Raw genomic sequence first — 7,377 nt, forward strand, 5'->3', positions numbered from 1 at the left:
CGGGGAGCACGGGCTGGGAGCGCGAGGCCGCGTCGCCCCGCCCCCGGCCCCGCCCCGGCCCCGCCCCCGCCTCCGCCTCCGCGCCTCCTCGCCTCCTCCTCCTCCCAGCCCCGCCGAAACCCGAGCGCCCCACCCCGTGCCTGACCTCCCTGGGCCCCTCCCCTGACACCTCCCCTTCCCGGGACCGGACCCCCTCCTCTCCCCCGGCGTCCCCCTGGACTCCGGGGGCCCCACTGCTGCCTGCCCAGTGCGACTGCGCCCGAGCGTGGACTTTCAGGGACTCCCTCTCCCCCGCCTCGCAGAGACTTTCTGTAGCTCCTCCGCCCCAGGTCCCGCAGCTCCGACGTGGCTGCTGCGGGGGGAGGGGGCCGGGGGAGAGTAGGGCCGGAGGCAGCGCGGGCGGAGACCCGAGATGTGGCGCGCCACTCGGCCGGCCTCAGCTCCAGGTACGTGCGCGTCCCCCGGCTGAACCCGGCCGTGGGATGAGAGCGGGGGCAGGGGCCGCGGGGTCCTCCCGACCCCGACTCTGTGATTTTGTTCTTTCTGTGCGACATCCTCCTGCGCGCGCTGAGCTGGAAACTTCTTAAAGACCGAGGGAGTTGCTGCGGGTTCTTGGAGGAGCGATGTGGGGGTGCGCATCCCGGCTAGATCGGGTCAGTTTCAGCAGAGTTGAGTTACAGAAACGCACAGATGCGGCGAACAAGGGAGGCGGGTCAGGGGCTCCCCAGGTGGCCACGCTGAGCGTTAAGAGAGGGACCCCCAGATGGACAAAGTCATCTCGTCCAATTATGGGGCAAATGTTATTGATACTTGCTGCCCTTTTGCCGGATCTTTCACCTTTATCGAGCGAGTACTCAGCTGAAGAGATTCGTAATTGGAAAGCAGAGTACCTTTCAAGACTCCTGGAATTTGTTGCAAAATTTGTTGATACTCTGTTGCAAAACTTCGGTAGGGAAAGCTGTAGGGCCGCGCCTGACCCTTTCCTTCTGGATGGGGGTGGGGAACAGTCTCTCTGGGCCCTTTTTTCTCCATCTCGGCCTCAAAGGGTGGCTTTCAACTTTCCCTTGCGTTAGGAAACTCATGAACGTCCCACCACGACCCTCTTACCGCAGTGACAATGGAAAGCTCTACGGCCCACATTCAAACAGCCGCTCCAGGGCCAGTGGCCGGGTCTCGGGATTCCCGATAGTGGGAGTGGCCCAGCGTGCCCTAGACTGTGCCCTTGAGTTCATCTACAAGACAAAGAACCCATCTCTGGCTGCAAGGTGTCGTGGCTCCCGCTGTAGCCACGCAGATCCAAGAGAAAAACAATCGAAAAACAAATTGACATTGATTTGTCTTTATTTTCTAGAAATATATTTTTAATAAAAGAATTAAATGAAAGAATTAAAAGAAAGTAAATTCTTTTATTTTTAATAAAAGAATTAAATGAAAGCTCAGCCCAGCCTCAGAACTCCAGTCTCTCTGTAGCGCTGATGATGGAGCTGCTGTGGGTACTCAAGGCCTCACTCGGATTTCCTTTAAGACGTCCGGAGGAAGTGTCAGTAGCTGAGCGGGTCTCGGGAGGCGCATTCTTCCTTGGGTTGTTCAGGGAGCACTCAGCCTGGTGCCTGGCAGCTGCCGGCCTCCTGGGACCTTAATGAAAAGCTTAACATGCCTCCTTCTGTGCTTGACACGTGGGGCACTAGCTCCATTCCCGACATTCCGATTCTCCTGTCTACGTGGCACAGAGGCCCAGGAGCGCTCCCCCGGGAGGAGGAGGCTGGCCAAGGTCTGGCCCAGCTGCTCTGTCCCTGGGGAGGTGGGGAGGGGAGGGAGGACACTGCCTTACACCTGACCTTGCAACCCTTGGGTGGATATGCAGACCTTGTATCCTCCAGACGCCAGGGCAAAGGGAGAAAGAAACTAGAACCCAAATGTGTTTCACTACTCCTTGTTCTTTGCCCCTCAACACTACAGTTAAAGGCATTAAAAAAGAAAAAAATTCTCTGCATATGGAGAGCTAAACAGTGGGAAGGAAGTAGCTATCTACTCCATAACCCACGAGGGCTAGTAACATTTAACTCAGTAAGTTATGTAACTTTATGGGTATGTTTGGGGGTTCGATTTTACAGGTACTTTACAGACTACACCAAAGCATTATTAAAGTATGTATTTATAGTGATAATGAATTATAAATACATTAATAATAAAAATGAGGAATAGGAGAAACCAAATAATAATTTAGGGTGCATCCTTAGTTTTAAAGCAAAATGGAACTAAACTGAAGTCATGATTTTGCCTTGTGACCTGCAGAAAGTTCCTGAACTTTTCTGAGGTATAGTTTCTTCATCAGGAGCTTAAACAAACCTGATGTCACATAGGTCCTTTGTAAACATTAAAGGAAAAAGAAAGTGACATAAGTGAAATACTCACCCAGGGCCCAACACAGAAGTAGGCTCTCTACAACAAAAATTATTTAAAAGGATCCACAGTTGTTTCCATTTTCCAAATGCAATTTCTGGGATTTTTCCTTAGAACTGCTCACTGAAGAAATTCTGGCATTAAGCTGCTACGCATCGCAGTCAAAACTGGAGGTGACCATTTCAAAACAAAACTGTTTAGTTCTCTTCCTTTCAAAATGAAATCATAGCTTTCCCTAAACTGTGTTAGGTAAGCCATGCAGTTAATGTAAAAGAATGAGAAATCCAACCAAACATGTGGTGGAAATGATGAATTCTGGGGCGCTGATTCATGTGATTTGAAAAACGCCATCCATTTCCTGATTCACCTCAGTTTCTGGGTGGAACTATGAAGGATCTCTTATGTCTCTGAAATAAGGAATTGATTTTGTCTTGTCTTTACTTCCCTCCCTTGTGCTTGAATTCCAGCCACATGGTTAAACTGCCACCTTAGAGGAGAGAAGCCGGGAAGTGGCTGCAGAGAACATCACCCAGAAGAGATCATGATGCTGCTGTAGATCACAAGTGACCTTAAAGGGAAAGCATGCTGTTTGTGATCCTTACAATGCGGTGAGATTATATTAATATCATGAAAAACTTCAGCCCAGAAGTTGTGACTCTAGACATTTACATCGTAACTGGATTTTCCTACCAATGAGGCAGGAACACATTACAATCACCATCAACATATGTTCTCTTTTCACCCCTGTTTTCCTTCTTTTAGATCCACGGCATTTAAGAATTGAAACAGGGCTTCCCTGGTGGCGCAGTGGTTGAGAGTCCGCCTGTCGATGCAGGGGACGCGGGTTCGTGCCCCGGTCCGGGAGGATCCCACGTGCCGCGGAGCGGCTGGGCCCGTGAGCCGTGGCCGCTGCGCCTGCGCGTCCGGAGCCTGTGCTCCGCAACGGGAGAGGCCGCGACAGTGAGAGGCCTGCGTAACGAAAAAAAAAAAAAGAGAGAGAGAATTGAAACAACTGCTGGATCATCTGATCAACCACATCAGTTTTTTTTTTCTTAAAATGGCCAAACATCGATAAAAAGATATCTGAGCATCACTAAAATTGTGCAATACTGCTTTTTGTTCACCAATTTTTAGTATTTGGAAGACCCATGATTAAGGTTGCAGGTGACATTGGGATGCTCCCCAGAATTTTTACAGATGAAGAATCACCAAGAGAGGAGAGTTCAGGGAGTCATCAGCTCCTACTCACATCCCTTGAGCTTCCCCAGAAACTCTTCAGGTTTTTTTTAACCCAAGAAACACTCACTCCCCTTTTAGTGTAGCAGCCCACTCCCCTGGCAGAGGTAAGCAGACCAGTTTTATTCAAAAAAAGCAGCCCAGAAACTAGGACAGAATAGAAAGAATAGTTACGGCACATCTGAGAATGGGCGGGGGCATGGGACAAAGTGCAATTTCCTGGACGTGAAATGGAAGGACCAGGTGAACCACGTGGGCACCAGCGCTCTGGCAGTCTGTGCACTGGACATTCCATCGTGTCCCCTTCTCTGAAGTCTCAGTTTCCACCCAAGTCCATCCAGGGCCTGCTTCAAGCTTCCCACGTCTGGTGAGGTGAACATGCTTTGCCACTGGCGGCTGCTCCGTGCGGGTCAGCACAGAGTAACCTGGCCCTCGCACCATCCGGGTGAGCTCTGCTCGCCGATGAGCTCTCTTGATCTCACTTCACAGGTGAAAACCACCTTCCCAGACCTCACAGCCACGTTCAAGGGAACAGCCTGCTTAAAATCTGTCTACTGCGGACCTCAGCAAGAACTCAACGGTACAACAATCAGAGCATATATTCAACAAGAAATGCTCGCTTATTTTTTACTTAGAAAAGTTTAGTAATTAATCTCACTTTCAGTAAGTGTCTATTAATAAAAGATGTGTTTTACCTCAGCTATGTATCCAGAAGACCAAAGTATTCTAGAAATCCGAAGTATTTTTCCTTGTGTTTATGGTTAAATGTCTAGATATATTTTTCTAGCAACCCACTTTCCTTAAAATAAAATCGGTATGCTCAAAATACCTCAAGTCGCCTTTTTATAAGTATTGTATGGGCGGTGGGGGTGGGGGGGGAATGCTAAGTTTAAAAGATTGTGGGAATACCTAGAGGAAATGCAAATGGTTTGTAGCATGGAGATAAAACACTCCTGAGGGTAATTTTCTGACATTGAGCCTTGTATATATCTTGAGTATCTATAAGCAAAGAACGACTGTACTTTTTAAAATATATGTTTGATACTTACTAATCAATGTCCTCTATATTCCTCTGTCTTTGGAAATAGAGCTTTGGTGGGGAAATAAGTACATTTGGGAATATATTTTAAAAAACAATGCTTATCCTACATAGATTTAGAAACACAAGTTAGTCTGTCTTAGTTTATTCCATCATTTACCAGGGAGATCAACTCATAATGATCTTGAGTTCAATGAAAAGAATATCTACTAAGTGAAATTACACCAGTAGGCAAAGTGTCTTCTGAAGCAAATCAGCAGGAAGATGAACTGTTAAGGATCCTGTCGCACCGTCTGTCAAATCTCATTTCAGACCCTCCTTTCCATTCCCGTTATTGTTGCGTTAATGCAGAATGTCAACTTCTCTCACCCAAAATACCAACCCCTCCTCTTACCTGTCTCCCTGTCACCCCTAGTCTATATCACTACACCACAGTGATCATCTGCAAACAGCAACCCCTGCCCCCATCACCCTTAATAACACAGACCCCCTGATTATATTTAAACTGCAATCTTCCTGACTTTGAGAATAATTTTTTTTCTTGCACCTAGGTTTGACCGTGGAACTTAGCCATGACGAATAAGATGTAAGTCCCTGGGATTCCAAGGAAGGCTTCATAAAGAGAGGCAACACCTACCTGGGTGTACTCTTTCCTGCCCTTCCCTCCCCCTTCCATATTCCTGCCTGGAACTTGGTTGTGATAGTTGAAATTGCAGCCACCATCTTGGACTTGTAAGGTAACCTTAGGATATAAGCCATGAGCTAAGGAAAGTAAAGCTGGGAAGAAATAAAAACAAAAAAAAAGGCCTGAATCCCTAGTGATTTTACGGAGCCTCCTCATCAGCCCGGGATTGCTGCCTGCAGGGTTCATAACATGAAAAAGAAATGACTTTCCCTTCTGTTTTATCCATCATTGTCTCTATTCTGCTTTTCGCAGAAGAATGGGATTTCTAACTGACAGAACATGTAAGACTCTTCCAGATCCAGCATCCCTGCAGGTTCATCTCTCAGCATTACCACCCATGCAGCCCTCCTTCTCTCCATCCGTCCCTCCCACACTGCTTTTCTGCTTTCAGTATAGCTTGTTGCCTGGCATGTGCCCGGCACTTGGATGCAGGTTGAGTAGAAGGGAGAGCAGCATAGCCAATGCCCGCCCTTTCAGAATTACCTTGGGGTGGTGGGAATCAATGACTGACCTCACAAGTATGTCAGCATAAGCCCTGGGAAGTGCTATGAAAGGCAAGTTTAGGAGTGTCTGCTTTAGTCTGGGGAGTCAGAACAGGCATCATTGAGAAGGTGGCATTTGAGCTGACATTGCAAGGATGAGTAGTGACTAACAAGAAAATGGGGGAAGAGAGTAAGATTCCAGGAAAAAGCAGAAATATTTAACTTTAGAAGTTAACTCATACACAGTTGTTAAAATATCAAGGATAGTAATCGTAATTGCAAAAGAACAGCCACAGATACAATCTTCTGAAACAGTAGAGAGGAAAAAAGATGAAATAAAGACAACTTGATCAAGCCAGTAGAAGGCTGGAACGGGAACGAAGACAAGTGTAAAGAAAAATATTGTAGAAAGAAAAACTAGAAGAAATTAAGTAAATATATAAAATCTAGTTATATCAGAAAGCACAATAACACAAAGGGAAAAATACACCAAACAAACATCAGTCAGAATAAAGCTAGTTTACAAATACTAATATCAGAAATACAGATATTTAGATTAAAATATTTTTCAGTAAAAATATTTACTATCTAAAAAAGATTCAGTTCATTAGGAAATACAAATACGTACACAACTAAAAAAAGAGTTTCAAAATATAAAAAGTAAAAATCTACAGTATTGTAAGGAAAATTCACAAATCCTCAATCATTGATGGAGCATATTTCTCTCACTAATTGATGGATCCACAGGAAAAAAAAATTTATGAATTTAGATATCCTGAGAAAAACAATTAGCAAGGTTATTCTAATGGATATATCAAATGCTCGTGCAAGATTTAGAAAAATTAATCAAGTCTGGGGCTGCAAAGCAAGGCTCAATAAATTCTGAATAGTTAGCACCATGATTAGGTTACAAATTAATAATTTAAAAAAGAAGTTAGAAAACTTCATATTTGTCAGTTGTAAGCCATATTTCTAATAACGCACGTGACAAAGAAGACATAATGGAAATAACAAAAATTCATATGTTGCATAAAAATGCAACATGTAAAACGTATGTGATATAGGTAAAATCTTATTTACGGAGAAATTTAGCCTTAAGTGCTTATATTAGGAAGGAAGCAGTGAAATTTTTTTCTTCCAGCTTTATTGAGTTATAATTGACATGCAGCACTGTATACATTTAAGGTGTACAGCATAATGATTTGACTTACATCATAAAAAGATTGTCACAGTAAGTTTAGTGAACATCCATCATCTCATATAGATACAAATTTAAAGAAATAGAAAAAATGATTTTTTGGGGGGATGAGAACTCTAAGAAGGCTTGCAATTAACAAGCTAAATGTCTAACTCAAAAGTCCAGAAAAAGAACAGAGCAAGGAAAATAATGTAGTTAATATCACATTTTAATGAAATAGTCTATAAAGATATAGTAGAGAGAATGGACAATACCAAAGCTGTTTTTAAAAAATCATAAAAGATTAATAAAATAGACCTCTGAAAATATATGTAACTCACTAGAAAAAAAATCA

The 7,377-nt window shown here is 44.5% G+C and overlaps 1 long non-coding RNA gene and 1 other non-coding gene across 2 annotated transcripts; both read left to right on the top strand.

The window, feature by feature from the left end:
• The first annotated feature begins 101 nt into the window (after window positions 1-101).
• Window positions 102-4,461, top strand: LOC136794151 (uncharacterized). The gene is made up of 3 exons (XR_010840515.1): window positions 102-446; window positions 2,871-3,011; window positions 3,166-4,461. It is a non-coding gene; the product is annotated as an uncharacterized lncRNA (long non-coding RNA).
• Window positions 2,702-2,771, top strand: LOC131756511 (small nucleolar RNA SNORD123). The gene has a single exon (XR_009335685.1). It is a non-coding gene; the product is annotated as a small nucleolar RNA SNORD123 (small nucleolar RNA).
• Window positions 4,462-7,377: the final 2,916 nt, after the last annotated feature.

This window comes from Kogia breviceps, chromosome 4 (genome assembly GCF_026419965.1).
Source record: "Kogia breviceps isolate mKogBre1 chromosome 4, mKogBre1 haplotype 1, whole genome shotgun sequence".
NCBI lineage: Eukaryota > Metazoa > Chordata > Mammalia > Artiodactyla > Physeteridae > Kogia > Kogia breviceps.